Raw genomic sequence first — 16701 nt, forward strand, 5'->3', positions numbered from 1 at the left:
TCATCTTTTGTACTCCATAGAAGAGTTTTTGTACATTGGCTATTCCTAGCAGGTTTCAGACTTTCAATGTCTGTAGCTGGAAAAATAGATAGACCCAAACTTTTCTCAGCATTGAAGCCCAGGACAGAGTAATGGCATATAAGCAGTAAAAAACACCTGATGATGGTCTTTTCAAATCTTCAACAACCCCTATAGATTAAGATAGGAAACACGACATAAAGAAAGATTATAGAAATGTTAGAACATTTCAATGTGTATGGGATTTACTAAGGGACTTCTCCAATATTTTATAAATCTTCTACTTTTTCCCTCACTGTGCCCTCAATCTTGGGAATCAAGACTTGGTTCATATCCTCCTAGCATTTAGTACAGTAATGGGCACATAGCAGTAACTAAATAAACACATGTTAAAATGATGTGCAGATGGATAGAGGCAGAAATAAAAAGAAGAAAGGTTAAAATATTTCCCAAGCGAAAACCATTCATTCTGTCCATAAAATAGTTCTGTTTCTGCATGTGGGGATGTTGTAATCTGGCCCTTGTGTAGTTAAGTGGGGTCACATGAATGGTAATTCCAGCAATCAGTTGTAAGTGGAAGTGGCCATGGTCATGTCCAGGCTGGCCAATCTGGTTGCTAGTGTGAGACTTTGCAGAGTGTACTTTCACTCTCTCAGTGCTCATGCCAGCTTCTCCATCAGCCTGAATTATAATCCCAGGTTAATTATAATAAGTAGAGTCCCAAACTAACCTATGGACATAATGTAAGAGTTAGAAATCACCTTCTGTGGTTCTAAGTCCCTGAGATGATGCTGGATAGTACAGTATGCAAAGATAAAGTGGCTGCTATTATCTCCCAGGAAACATTCCTTCTCCTATTTAAATGCCATATGATATGCATGCGTGCATACTAAATTGTTTCAGTTGTATACAGCTCTTTGTGACCCTGTGGACTATAGCCTGCCAGGCTCTTCTGTCCAGGGATTCTCCAGGCAAGAATACTGGCATGGGTTGCCATTTCATCCTCCAGGGGATCTTTCCAACCCAGGAATCAAACCCAATCTCTTATGTCTCCTGCATTGGCAGGTGGGTTCTTTACCATCAGCGCCATCTAGGAAGCCCACACCATACGGTATACATCTTCCCGATCTCAACCTCACTCCCAAACTCCATCCCATTCCCAAAGGGGCCAGTTTGATTAAACTTTCAAGTATTGCAGTAGTCCATACCTGAAGATTTTCCTCCAGTGGAAAAACTCTTTTCAGAGTGGGTTTATATACTAAGTTGACAAGGATGACTCTGCAGAACATTACACACACACAACACATCTCAGCAACTTCATTCACTGTCTTCTTAGTGAATATAGAAAAAGACTTGATATAAATAGATAGATTACCATGATCATTCAAGTAGATATTATTTTCATGTCTAATGTTATTGAATGGATAGAATTCCCATGTCTAATGTTACTGAATGGATGGTTCCATTATATTGCACACAATATAATTAATAGAAAAAGTGACAGTTTTATAAAGTAGGAAGAAATGAGAATCTAACATAAATGACATTCTCTTCTGAAAGTTGTGGATCGAAAACTTCCCCAGCATCTGTTATGGAAATATGGAAACTTATATTTTTAAATGCAGTGTGAAATGTAAAATAAGAGATAAAATGTGGTGAGTCCATATTTGAAGATCCATGCTTGTCAAAATAACACTTTCAAAAAAAATTCATTTAGAAAGGTTACCCCTCGGAATATTGCCACCAACAGTGCTACTTTCAATAATTTGTATGTTTGGTATATCCATACAGTGTTCAACCCTACCAACTCATAACCCCAAGAGGAAAAGAAGAAGCATACCAGTACATAGGTAACCTCCAGACTGTGTGAAAGGAGACATATTTTGGCAGGCAGGTTGGGATTGGGAAGTCCAACCTCAAACTAGCCAAAGAGAGAAAGAAGTTGTGATGGGATCAATTAGTTGGCAATGAAAATTAAGAAAGAAGCATCAAGCAATAAGGAGTGTGATGTTGTAACTGAAAGTGGGGTTGGGCTACTCACTGCCCTTTTAGATGCTGGTGACCATGGGGGCAGGGGTGGGGCAGAAGGTGGATGCCTGTCCAGAGGCCAACTCCCCCAGCTGACAATCAGTGGGCAAGAGCTTTTACAGAGGGAGGGCCATGTGTAGAAAAAAGGACAGTCAACTCTGACAGTCATCTTGATATCTGTCATCAGTGGTCTGATGTTCCATTTCTTGACGCCAGTTCTTAACATTGTGGGAGCTTATGTCAGGGCTCCAGTCTGGTCGTCACATAGTTAACTTCTCCACCAGTTGGGGGTTTCAGTATCTGTAAGACAGCTCAGAGGCTATGGCTCAGAGTATTACCTGTTGCCTTTGAAGAGGTCCTTGACTTTGTTTAATGACTTAACTATTAGTTGGTCTCCATTGACTGTTTCCCTTGGTTTCTGCATTTTCTCACTTCTCTGATTAAACTTTTTCTTTAGCTAAAGTTTTTTCCATAGACAAAAGGCAGAGGACATGGCGGGGGGTAAAGACCATAGTGTCCTGCTCAGTTTCAATGTTGCATAGAGTAGTTGTCTCCTGGAAGTTAACTCTGGGACCATTTTCTTTAACTTAAAAAGCAGCAAGAGTTCCCAGATGGTCTAGTGGTTAGGATTCAGCACTTTCACTGCTGTGACCAGTGTTCAATTTCTGGTAGGGGAACTGAGATTCTGCAAGCCGTGCAGCACTGCTAAATTTTTCTTTTAAGTAGTATCATAATACAACCTGCTAACAGTTTATCAAGTGATAAAGACCATACTCCTCAGAGAGAAGGAGAGGATGTAAAGGATGCTTCAGCACCTGCATCTGACTTGCCCACAAGTTCAGTCTATGCCTAGGCTTATTCCACCTGTCAATTTCTATAAGAGATTTGCTGTTCTTGTTTAACTTGTATGTGGCATGTCCATAATCACATCCATAATTTATATTTTTCTTCAAACTTTCCCTCCCTCTGCCTTTCAGTAGAGATAAATATTCCAACAACAGTCATCAGAGAGTCAAACTGTAAGCATGTTAAGAGAGTATGCCCAGGAGAGGCAGCAGAAAGGGGACAGCCTGCAGAATCCGTTACACCTGAGATTTTACATTCATCCAGTATTGGCTGCAAATTTTGTGGGGCCTAAAACTTAAATTTGGTAGACCCTTTATAAGAATGATACAAAATTACAAAAACAAAGTCCACTTAAAAAAAAGTCTTTTTTGAGCATGAGAAATCATAGGAAATAACAAATTTTATAAAACAAAAAATCCAGAAAAATAACATATGTATATTTATTAATAGCTGTGAAAAGGTAGGCTTAAAACTCAACATTAAAACTAAGATCATGGCATCCAGTCCCATCACTTCATGGCAAGTAGAAGGGGAAAAAGTGAAAGCAGTGACAGATTTTATTTTCTTGGGCTCCAAAATCACTGCAGATGGTGACTGCAGCCATGAAATTATTTAGAAGACGCTTGCTCCTGAGAAGGAAAGCTGTGACAAACCTAGACAGCATATTAAAAAGCAGAGACATCACTTTGCTGACAAAGGTCTGTATAGTCAAAGCTATGGTTTTTCCAGTAGTCACGTACAGATGTGAGAGTTGGACCATAAAGGCTGAGCGCAGAAAAATTGATGCTTTTGAAATCTGGTGCTGGAGAAGGCTCTTGAGAGTCCCTTGGACTGCAAGGAGATCACACCAGTCATTCCTAAAGGAAATCAACCCTGAATTTTCACTGGAAGAGCTGATGCTGAAGCTGAAGCTCCAATACTTTGGACAACTGATGCGAAGAGCCAACCCACTGGAAATTACCCTGATGCTGGGAAAGATTGAAGGCAAAAGGAGAAAGGGGCCGCAGAGGATGAGATGGTTAGATATCATTAATGACTCAGTGCACATGAATATGAGTCAACTCCAGGAGATAGTGAAGGACAGGGGAGCTTGGCGTGCTGCAGTCCATGGGATTGCAAAGAGTTGGACACAACTTAGCGACTGAAAAACAACAACCACAAAAATACCTCAGTATTACTCTTTTCCCAGTATGCTTTTTGGTTACAAAGTCTTTGATCACCTTTTGATATGATAAATAATGATTTATTTTTTTAATGAAGCAAGCGGAAAGGTGACTCCATCTTCCAGAATGATTGACCAGAAGCTAGTGGTGATTGTTACTATTACTATGAGAGCTTCCAACTTCATAACTTGTCATTGGTAGCAGCCTATACACATTTAGGATTGGAGTTAAATTTGGGAGAAGCTCTTCAAGTTTGTTTCCTATAAGAACTGTGAGATTTGGAAGAATTTTCTGTAGGAGAGCTTCACAATTGTACATTTCACATTTTGTTTTCTCTCCACTTCCCACACATTTCAGTGCAGGATGCTATTAGGGTGTATTTATGTCATCATTGAATCTGCACCTCAGCAATATCAAGTTACAGTGCTAAGTAGGTTGGCCAGGTGGGCATAGGAGCAGCCCTGGTAGCCATTCCTAATCCAGAAATTCTGGCAAACTTTTAACTGATCACAGAACCAACCATCCACATAAATATATGAATCACAACATAATGTCCCCTTAGCTAGACCCCCAAAATACAATGGAATACCACTAACAGGAGGGGAGCTATCACAGATGAGAAGGTAATATGAGTGGGAAAAAGCATCTGTCTTAATCCACTGGAATCATAACATCTCACTTTTAAATTTTTTTACAAACCTAGGATACTTTATAATTGGGTGACCAAGCATCTCAGCTTGCCCAGGACAGACCCAGGTTTAGCATTGAAAGCCCAGCCTCCCCAACAACCCATTAGTCTCCAGCAACCAGAACACTCAGTCACTCTGTCTTATAGACACATTTCTGGGGCACCTCCCAGGGCCTTGCAGGGGCCAGGTGAGTGAGCAGCCGTGGAACTCAGCCTTGTGGTCCACCAGCCTTGTGGTCAATCTCTCTCCAGTTGCAGACTTTATCCTGAGAGTTATTACCTTGTGACACTGGGCCATATTCATTATCTTCTGAGTTTCTTTCTCTTTTAACAGTTGTAAAATATGGTTGCTTGAGATGATTGCATGAAATTAAAAGCATCCTGTGCAAAGTGGGAAACTGGCCCTCGGAAGTTATTGTTATAGGCTATTATTAACTGCAGAAACCAAGTGATTTCCATGGTTACTTGTCTTCCATATTTTAACGTAAAATCAGAGATAAAAAATTAAAAGTTAAATTCTGAATTTTATTTAAGCCAACTTTACAGAATCCCATCCCTGTCATGTTTTATGAACTATTTCTATGCAGCCGTATGTTGTGAAAAAAAGTCACAATTAATTTTTTATGAACTTAGCATCTCAGAGAGAACAGCAGTGATGCACTTTATACCAAAAACAACTTTGCAGCCCAAACCATTGGAATTAATAGTTTGAAACACGACCTCACAAGAAACAAAAATAATTATTTAAAAGAAAACTAAAGTTGAAGAAGAGGAATATCTATTTCATTCTATCTATCAACATACGCCCTTGATAATTTCAGGGTTTAATCACCATAGCATCCGAGAAGCTGTTTCTTATTTTTAACTAAACTTTATTCTACTGTAACATGGACCCATTTGTCTTATTTGCATCCCTATGGTGATAAAAACAAATGGTCAACATTTTCCTCAGAATATTTCTCATCTTTGTGGATGATTATTGTCACTTAGCCTTTCCTAGTCAAAATTAAACAACATTGTGTTTTAAGAGAGAAGCAGTGTGTCAACCGCAGGATAGCTTGTATAGAAAAGAAAGTGAAAGTCACTCAGTTTTGTCTGACTCTTTGTGACCCCATGGACTATACAGTTTATGGAATTCTCCAGGCCAGAATACTGGAGTGGGTAGCCTATCACTTCTCCAGTGGATCTTCTCAACCCAAGGATCAAACCCAGGTCTCCCGCATTGCAAATGGATTCTTTACCAACTGAGCTATCAGGGAAGCAGGATAGCTTACTTGGCAATATCTTTTCTGTGCCTAAAATTCAGCAATGCTCAATATAAACTCAACTAATGGGCAAAAAACACCTGCTAGATGAGTAAGCCAATAGCTCAATGTGTGAATTGGGAGAAGTTACCAATGTCAATGGACTTGATCATTCTTATCTTTAAAATAAGAAAATTAGATTGTCTTGAGCACTCAGTCCAGCCCTGAAATTCTGCCATCTTAGAATCTATTGCATTATTCTTCATCTTGGATTCTTTCTGAGTAAGCAGAAAAGGATACAAAACCCTGAGAAAGGATCTAGCCCAACTTATTGGCAAGATTTTATCCTTGCCTCTTTGGCTATTTTCCCGTAAATGTTCATTAAACCCGTTTGGTTTTGAAATAAAGGTGTTGGGAAGGTAGTCCATGCTCTAGCCCAGAGTTTTTGCTGCTAAGATCATTCCTACTCATTTTTACCCATCTCCTAACTATTTTTGCATGCCTTGTTACATAGATGTATCAAGCACATCAAATTTGAGTTTCTGTAGCTCAATACCTGATAAAATACTCCAGTTACAAATAATACAACTGAAGAGAAATATATTGAGGGTTTTGTTTGCTTGTATGCTTGTTTTAGTTCATGAAGCCATACCTATATGGTGAGATGATTGAGTTGGGAGCGGGTGGAAAAAAAGAAGAAGAAAAAAAAAACCTCCTGATCCTGTCTTGTCAGCACTCTCAGTAGCCAAAATATGCTGATTGTCAATTTTGCAGGATTCAGTTAGTAAAATGATTTAATCATTTTTAAAACAGGAGACCACCAAGACCAATCTGTTCAGTGGTTTCATGTGAATGTTGGCTAATAATTTTGATCATGAGGATGTGGTACCCTGGTATACCAGTTTAAAATACTCTAGGGACTGAAAGAATCACTGTGCCTTCCAAATGGCACGGCTTAATCCCACAGAGAAAATGACTCAAGTGGGATAAGCGGCCCCTATCTGTGTAATTATAAATTATAAATAAGTAATTAAAGATTAATTCTAAATCTCAGTAGGCCCTAAGATGGATGGGCCATCTGGTTATTCCTGAGATGCTTAAAGAGCATTGATGCTCATATATCCCAATCAATGGTAAGACCTTTCAGAGAAAAAAAAATGCAAGAAGTCTCAGTGTTTTGTTCTTGAATTTATTTATTTATTGGTCCCATCTAATTCTTCCCTAAACATGTAAAATTTTTCTGGTGGGTCTGTTTAGTAAATCATATACGGTTCCCAGGGATTCCCTGGTGGCTCAGATGTTAAAGAGTCTGCCTGCAATGCAGGAGACCTGGATTCAAATCCTGGGTCAGGAAGATCACGTGGAAAAGGAAATGGCAACCCACTCTAGTATTCTTGTATGGAAAATCCCATGAACGGAGGAGGCTGGTGGGCTAAAGTCCATAGGGTCACAATGAGTTGGACACAGCTCAGTGACTTCACTTTCACTTTTCGTTTTCATATTGTTCCTATAATTCTCATTAATCCTCATTTTTTGAAAAGCTATAAAGATTTAGGAGATTCTGCGACTTTATTATCAGCCCTTTGTCATCCCAAGTGTTATAACCATCTTTGTATGAAGAATTACTAAGTCACACCAAAAGACAGGTCAATATTGCCAGGAGAAATATCAATAACCTCAGATATGCAGATGACACCACCCTTATGGCAGAAAGCAAAGAACTAAAAAGCCTCTTGATGAAAGTGAAAGAGGAGAGTGAAAAGGCTTGCTTAAAACTCAGCATTCAAAAAATGAAGATCATGGCATTCAGTCCCATCACTTCATGGGAAATAGATGGGGAAACAATGGAAACAGTGAGAGATTTTATTTTGGGGGGCTCCAAAATCACTGCAGATGGTGACTGCAGCCATGAAATTAAAAGACGCTTGCTCCTTGGAAGAAAAGCTATGACCAACCTAAACAGCATATTAAAAAGCAGAGATGTTACTTTGCCAACAAAGGTCTGTCTAGTCAAAGCTGTGGTTTTTCTAGTAGTCACGTATGGATGTGAGAGTTGGACTATAAAGAAGGTAGAGTGACAAAGAATTGATGCTTTTGAACTGTGGTGTTGGGGAAGACTCTTGAGAGTCCCTTGAACTGCAAGGAGATCCAACCAGTCCATCCCAAAGGAGATCAGTTCAGTTCAGGTCAGTCGCTCAGTTATGTCCGACTCTTTGCGACCCCATGAATTGCAGCACGCCAGGCCTCTCTGTCCATCACCAACTCCCGGAGTCTACCCAAGCCCATGTCCATCGAGTCAGTGATGCTATCCAACCATCTCATCCTCTGTCGTCCCCTTCTCCTCCCACCCCCAATCCTACGCAGAATTAGGGTCTTTTCCAATGAGTCAACCCTTCCCATGAAGTGTCCAAAGTATTGGAGTTTCAGCTTCAACATCAGACCTTCCAATGAACACCCAGGATTGATCTCTTTTAGGATGGATTGACTGGATCTCCTTGCAGTCCAAGGGACTCTCAAGAGTCTTCTCCAACACCACAGTTCAAAAGCATCAATTCTTCGGCGCTCAGCCTTCTTCACCGTCCAACTCTCACATCCATACATGACCACTGGAAAAACCATAGCCTTGACTAGACGGACTTTTGTTGGCAAAGTAATGTCTCTGCTTTTAAATATGCTATCTAGGTTGGCCATAACCTTCCTTCCAAGGAGTAAGCGTCTTTTAATTTCATGGCTGCAGTCACCAGCAGTGATTCTGGAGCCCAAAAAAATAAAGTCTGACACTGTTTCCACTGTTTCCCCATCTATTTCCCATGAAGTGATGGGACCAGATGCCACGATCTTAGTTTTCTGAACGTTGAGCTTTAAGCCAACCTTTTCATTCTCCTCCTTCACCTTCATCAAGAGGCTCTTTAGTTCTTCTTCACTTTCTGCCATAAGGGTGGTGTCATCCGCATATCTGAGGGTATTGATATTTCTCCTGGCAATCTTGATTCCAGCTTGTGTTTCTTCCAGCCCAGCATTTCTCATGATGTTCTCTGCATATAAGTTAAATAAGCAGGGTGACAATATACAGCCTTGACGTACTCCTTTTCCTATTTGGAACCAGTCTGTTGTTCCATGTCCAGTTCTAACTGTTGCTTCCTGATCTGCATACAGGTTTCTCAAGAGACAGGTCAGATGGTCTGGTATTCCCATCTCTTTCAGAATTGTCCACAGTTTATTGTGATCCACACAGTCAAAGGCTTTGGCATAGTCAATAAAGCAGAAATAGATGTTTTTCTGGAACTCTCTTGCTTTTTTGATGATCCAGCGGATATTGGCAATTTGATCTCTGGTTCCTCTGCCTTTTTCTAAAGCCAGCTTGAACATCTGGAAGTTCACGGTTCACGTATTGCTGAAGCCTGGCTTGGAGAATTTTGAGCATTACTTTACTAGCATGTGAGATGAATGCAATTGTGCGGTAGTTTGAGCATTCTTTGGCATTACCTTTCTTTGGGATTGGAACGAAAACTGACCTCTTCCAGTCCTGTGGCCACTGCTGAGTTTTCCAAATTTGCTGGCATATCAAGTGCAGCACTTTCACATCATCACCTTTGAGGATTTGAAATAGCTCAACTGGAATTCCATCACCTCCACTAGCTTTGTTCATAGTGATGCTTTCTAAGGCCCACTTGACTTCACATTCCAGGATGTCTGGCTCTAGGTGAGTGATCACACCATCGTGATTATCTGGGTCGTGAAGATCTTTTTTGTACAGTTCTGTGTATTCTTGCCACCCCTTCTTAATATCTTCTGCTTCTGTTAGGTCCATACCATTTCTGTCCTTTATCGAGCCTGTCTTTGCATGAAATGTTCCTTTGGTATCTCTAATTTTCTTGAAGAGATCTCTAGTCTTTCCCAATCTGTTGTTTTCCTCTATTTCTTTGCACTGATCGCTGAGGAAGGCTTTCTTATCTCTCCTTGCGATTCTTTGGAACTCTGCATTCAGATGGGAATATCTTTCCTTTTCTCCTTTGCTTTTCGCTTCTCTTCTCTTCCCAGCTATCTGTAAGGCCTCCTCAGCAGCCGTTTTGCTTTTTTACATTTCTTTTCCATGGGGATTGTCTTGATCCCTGTCTCCTGTACAATGTCATGAACCTCTGTCCATAGTTCATCAGGCACTCTGTCCGTCAGGTCTAGTCCCTTAAATCTATTTGTCACTTCCACTGTATACTCATAAGGGATTTGATCTAGGTCATACCTGAATGGACTAGTGGTTTTCCCTACTTTCTTCAATTTAAGTCTGAATTTGGCAATAAGCAGTTCATGATCTGAGCCACAGTCTGCTCCTGGTCTTGTTTTTGCTGCCTGTATAGAGCTTCTCCATCTTTGGCTGCAAAGAATATAATCAATCTGATTTCGGTGTTGACCATCTGGTGATGTCCACGTGTAGAGTCTTCTATCAGTCCTGAATATTCCTTGGATGGACTGATGCTGAAGCTGAAACTCCAATATTTTGGCCATCTGATGTGAAGAACTGACTCATTTGAAAAGACTCTGATGCTGAGAAAGATTGAGGGAGGGAGGAGAAGGGGACGACAGAGGGTCAGATGGTTGGAGAGCATCACCGACTCTATGGACATGAATTTGAGTAAGCTCCGGGAGTTGGTGATGGACAGGGAAGACTGGCGTGCTGCAGTCCATGGGGTCACAAAGAGTTGGACACGATTAAACAACTGAACTGAGCCAAGTTCCTCCCAAGAGCCATCTCTGAACAGCTAGCTCTCTCCGATGTTTCCTCATTCCCTCCTTATCGTAGGTAATGTATTTGCTGCCAAGATTCAAAACTGGCAGAAAACTGTCAGCTGTCAGGGAGTCATCACTTTCATCTCTCCATTGCCCTTCATTGTACACAATGCAGCACATTGTGTACAGCAGGCAAGGCCGGGTTCATTAGCAGAATCATGCAGAAAGCCATCAGCAGCGGGGTGGTTCTTCCCATTCTCTGCCCTCTCCATTCTGCCACCTGGCACCTACCCCGACCCCCAATAAATCATCTGGCATTCCCTCTTCTCATTCTAGTTCCAAATTCTGCATTTCCTCACTGATGGCAAGTTAGATTGGCATAAGATAGAATGACAGGTCATCTGTCATGTCACCTTTTTATGCGGAAGACCTTGAGTTAAGGTCGAAAGAGACACTGTCAGCCATAATCTCTTGGACCATTTTGAGAACTCAAACATGGTTCCCATCACATGAAACTGATCAGCCTCTCCCCTGTGAACCAGCTTCAGGGCCTCCATGACACCAGGAATAAAAGGTGAATTCTGCACACCCTGCCCAGCTGGTCCTCTGCCCACCATTCCAACATCATCTTGGACCACATTCCCTCACCTCGGCGACGCGCAAGTAGTACAAAGGAGCAGCACACTCTCACTGTTATAGGCTGGTGGCACTAGGACCTGCCACAGATATTCTGGAGATCTGTTTTGCACTATATATCAAAAGAATTGCTGTACATATTCTTTGACCCAGAAATTTCACTTCTTGCTTTTTACCCTAAAGAAATAGTCAGGACACATGAAGAGATCAATATACTAGTTTAGAATGCATTGCAAAGTTCTTTGTACAAGTTTAAACTTGAAAACCCCCTTTATATCAACCCCCAAAAAGAAGCTGATTAAATATACAGAAATTCATTCATAATTCTGAACCATTAAAATTTGACTGTCTCCTTAAATGTGGGATATGCATTGTAATTTCCTTCTGAAGAGTATAGTATGGAAAAATTGCTAGAAGAATCACTTTTACAGTGGAGAAACCTGATAAACAACACTTAGCCAGGTGATTAATATTGATATCAACATGTTGATTTAATCATTCTGGTGGTGGCAATGGTGGTGGTGGTGATAGTTCACACACACACACACCCCAGGCTCCTTTTGTATTTCTCTGGGCCAAGTCTGGAGTCAGCTATGTCTCCAAGGAGTCCTGTTCCCTTTTGTTGGAAAATGATGTTTAGAAACAAAATCTAGACCCAAGGTATGCTATTAATACTGAAAAACCATTGCTTCTAGGACCTCTAGCCAAAGTGACCTAGGAAATATATGTATGCGCATAAATCCACACATAAACACAAACACCCTACATTTCTACATCCGTCTGCCTAAATGATATATAGACAGATGATTGATAAATTCCAATCCACCACCACAGATTCATTGTGTCTTCCTTGTTTGTAATTTTTCTCTAATACTGAAAAACCTGGTCCTCATTATCTGTATTGTTCAATCCTAATAAACACATAAAGCAGTTTCAGAATTGCTAACCCATACCTATAACAAATTTAATAACTGAATTAAACTCTAAACGTATTAATGTTTTTTTCCTATGTTTAAGAGCCTTTTTATATATATTTTATGAAATTTTTCTTTGACTCTTTCTCCATGTTTCTATTGTGTTTTTGAACCTTTGTCTCTAAGTTTTTAAGGGTTCCTTATGTATTAGGGATATTCGGCCTTTGTCTGTGATATATGTTGAAATAGCATCTCCCAGTTTATCAGTTGTCTTTTGATGTTGTTTATGAGATATTTTTGCCATGTGAAATATTTTAATTATGTCATCAAATTTATCAATCTTTCATTACCTCTGGATTTTAAGACATAGTTAAAAAGCCTTTTCCTACCCAAATTTAAAGAGGAATTCACTCATATTTGCTTCCAATGCTTGTATGGTTTCATTCTTAGGTGTATAACTCAATCAAGTTAAGGTTTATTCCCGTATATGGTCACACACTTCTTTCTCCATCATCTCTTTACAAGAACATTTTCACTTGAGTGAAATTACCTTGGAAGAAATCAGGTTAACAGAAAGGTGTAGCATTAAGTTAGCTGTGAAGAAAGAGCAAAGCTGTAACTTGAAATGGCTAGAGGCAATGCCAGTGCTTAGAATGGCTTACAGGATGGCTACCTGCCTCCCTAGCTTCAGCTCTCCATGACCAGGACAGTCTTCTCCATGGAAGCCAGGCTCTTGTTATCAACACTTCCCTGGAAAAGTACAAAAAGGCAAGATCCATGATCTCTATTAGCAACAACTGAGAATGGCAGCTTCTTCTGGCAAAGGATGAAGTTTGTATTCCTTGAGGTTGGAATCTTAACTTCGGGGTGAAACATTCTAAGTTACATAATAGGCATTCCCACCTTTGCTCTCAAGGTATCCATTGCTATGTTCGACTTAAATACTTTTTTGTGCCCAAGACTGTTACCATTTCTGGATAAATGGTGAAGAAAATAGTCTTGCCTCCCAGAAAGTTTACCTTCCACTGTAGAATATATGTCCACAGTTCACAGATTCTTCTGATTCCAAATACTGTTGATAGTCTTTACCCAAAAAACTCCCTCCAAACTTGGAAAGTTTCTAAGGACACCCTGTGATTTAGCATGCTAGAAGTCTCCATTGAATGAGAGATGATCTTTAGAGGCAATGTAAGCTTCTTTGGACTGGAAGAAATTGGAGCGTTTCTGATGAAAACCAAAAAATGGCAAGTTATGGGTACCCACAATAATATAGTTTTTCCACAAAGTATTTCATTCTATGCAGCCAGCTCAAGGACTGCTCTTTGAGAACATAAGAATAGCTCTAATAGGTAAATGGTGACAGAGAGTTGGGCCATTATCACACCTGATGAGAAGACACTATCTGCCCAAACCCACATTTGAGGATTCCTTCTGTCCACCTGCATTACGGGAGACCTGGGTTTGATCTCTGGATTGGGAAGATCCCCTGGAGTAATGGAAAGGCTACCCAGTCCAGTATTCTGGCCTGGAGAATTCCATGGACTGTATAGTCCATGGGGTCACAAAGAGTCGCACACGAGTGAGCAACTTTCACTTTCACTTTCTGACAGGCAACTTACAAGTGCAGTGAATTTTTTTGATTGGAAAACACTGCTGTTCCATTTTGTCTATTTCCCACTCATGTACTTAATGCCTAAGCAGCATCTTTGTATTAGTGCTATTTCGTTCCTATTGTTTTATTCCTCACCTAAAGTCTTAATCCTCTTTGTGACATCTTAACCCATATGGTTGCTATGGAAATGACTAGAATGTCACACACAAAAAGATTATTGCCTTTGGTTTGGTGCCATTCAGACCGTATAAATTCTTAAAAGACATTATTTAAGGCAAATGTTTCAATACAAAATTAGAAAATAGATTTCTGGAAGCATAAACGTAGTGATACAAGTGGAGTGATTCCAGTTCAGCAAACTTGATCATCTCTAGTAATTCCAGAATATGAATTAAAAGGAAAAATTTTTCTTAGTAGCTCATTTTCCTTCTTTACATTAATTTTTTTCAATACAAGTTTTTAAAATGTATTTCTTTGTAAGAGGATCTTTTCTCCAAATAGGTTGGATAAGACTATATTAAAAATATCTGAGGCAAAAAAAAAAAAATGAGCCCATGCTACTCAAAGAAACTCTAAAATCTCAAGAGAGAATAAATAAGTATAAATGTCATCAGCTCACTCCACCAACTATATATTGGAAACAACTACAGAAACCATACCCTCTTGTAAACACATATTTTTCTTCTCTCTAAATTTAAAAAATATCAATGTTGTTTTGCATCCTAAATCATTCAAATGCATATCATTTTTAGTGCCTGGAGATGTTAGGTGTAATTATTCACATTTGCAAGAAACGAAAAGACATCTTTTGGTCATAGATTAGCAGTAATAGTACATGTGATTTAGTACTTATTTATATTAGTGCATTTCAAAAATGTTTAAAGAATGCTTTTCAGAGCAATTCCCTAGGATATCTGCTTGTTCCCAATTAAGGAAAAGTTGGCACAAGTGATTATTTTTACCCTATGCCATACCAGCCACCTCTAGCTGTGGACCACCTCTGTGGAAGGCCCATGTACCTCATCCAACCAACCACGATGTCTGTGTTCCATGTCAATTCTCAAAAGCCTATGCAATGAGAAGACACTGCATTTTTTTTTTACTTCAAAATATGTGTTTTTTACTTCAAAATATTCATTTATATCTATTATGCTAGTAAAAATGATTCCATTATTTTTTTTTAGTAATTCATTGATTACCCGCTTGGAGCTGGACCCTTTCTAGTTTGACATTTAATTGGCCAACACTGCCATTGATTTTCTTTTTCCCTCATGCTCTGACTATGGATCAAGATTTGTAAGTCAAAGAGAGGCTCTTTACCAAGAGGAGGGATCTTTTCTTACTTGAATGAACTCTCTAACCAAATTGGAAGCCAATTAGCAACATATCCTGTTCATATTCTATTAACCTTCTCTGCTACGCAGGATTCATACATGGCGTTCTCAAAACAGCCCACTCATAGCCAGACTTCCGGGAAGATAACCAGGGCAGGGAGGCTCAGAAAAGCCAACTCAGAGACATGAATATGAGTTTATTCCTGTGGGAAAAGCTTCTTCCATAAAAGATAGGCGGAATGTGCTTGCTGTCAAATCCGTCAAAACTATGCCATGTAAAGCTATAGGGGAAAAAAAAAAAGAAAACACTGAGAAAACCCGAAGAGATATTTGCAAAGAGACCTATTTTACAGGCATGGCCTACTTGTGATTTTTTTTTTTTTTCCATCATCACTCAGCAAGCACAGAAAATTTACAGAATGGGGGGTTAGAACTAATGCCAAGTAACACTCTGGTGGTCAAAGCCGTACCTTCATCACCTTGATTTCTTAATAAATTATTTTCCTTTTTTTTTGACTCATATTTCTTTTTGTGGTACTCAAGGCAATTTTCTAGTCCATGTGAATTTGTTCAATCTTTTCTCCTAGATCCATGTAAACATTTTCACATGTTCATCCAAATTCTTCCTTTCGCCGGCACCCCTTTGGAGCTCTCTTTGAAGTGGAGAACTTGGCAGATCCTTCCTAGCAGAGCAGCGTGCTTCCTCCTGGGAGTTGGAGATGTGTGTTGTGTTTAACCTTCTCCTAACTGGCCTGCCTGCCAATAGTATAATTTTAAACCAGTTCCATTTCCCTCCAGTGGGTATATCTATCTCCACAAAGACCACCCATCTTTGTTATGCTTCACTATTTATGGATTACTTTCTGCCAGCCTCTGTCTGATAGAGGTTGATCCCTCTAAAAGGACCATGGAACTAGCTGACCATCAGTACTCACTATCTTTGACCTTGATGTAGGGATCTTTGGGTAAGTAGCATAATGCTTGGTAATTTCTCATTCCTTCTGGACTTGACCAGGGATGATCTCCTGCTCTGCCCATCTATTTTGTGCTGTCAGAGGGTAAAACATTTTTTAATGTTGTCTGCATCGTGTTGATATTATCTCCTGCCTGTTTTTTGGGTTGGAGGACATAGAGATGGAAATGAGCATCTAAAAAATAGTGTCCATATCTTGCATTTGTGGCTGATTATTAATTCTCCCAACTGCTTAACTTTCACCCATGCTATTTCTCATTTTAATTTGATGGCCCAGCCGGGGCATGAATCCTGCTACACCTAAATCTTACCCATCCATCTAAGGCAAATCAGCTGCCTTATCATTCATGTTTTCTTTCATTGTCTTACTTTTGAGTCTTGCAGCAGAATTCTTTATTAGGAAAACTTAATAGTTGGAGTTCTTTGAGAGCAACAGGCAAATCTGCAGAAAATTTAGACAATAGATAATAGTGCTGGACAATATTGACCCAGACTTTAAAAAAATCAGATAGTTACTATT

General features: G+C 39.7%; 1 long non-coding RNA gene across 1 annotated transcript in view; it reads right to left on the bottom strand.

Annotated features, from left to right (window-relative positions):
- The window catches only part of LOC145531488 (uncharacterized), a 74861-nt gene extending 60850 nt beyond the window's left edge, over window positions 1-14011 (bottom strand). The window contains exons 1-4 of the long non-coding RNA XR_014072479.1: window positions 13882-14011; window positions 13282-13486; window positions 12936-13012; window positions 12813-12856 (exon numbers count right to left, since the gene is read on the bottom strand). This is a non-coding gene — a long non-coding RNA (uncharacterized LOC145531488). The remainder of the gene's footprint in view (window positions 1-12812; window positions 12857-12935; window positions 13013-13281; window positions 13487-13881) is intronic.
- Window positions 14012-16701: the final 2690 nt, after the last annotated feature.

This window comes from Giraffa tippelskirchi, chromosome 13 (assembly GCF_054371585.1).
Source record: "Giraffa tippelskirchi isolate mGirTip1 chromosome 13, T2T-mGirTip1v1.2.pri, whole genome shotgun sequence".
Lineage (NCBI taxonomy): Eukaryota > Metazoa > Chordata > Mammalia > Artiodactyla > Giraffidae > Giraffa > Giraffa tippelskirchi.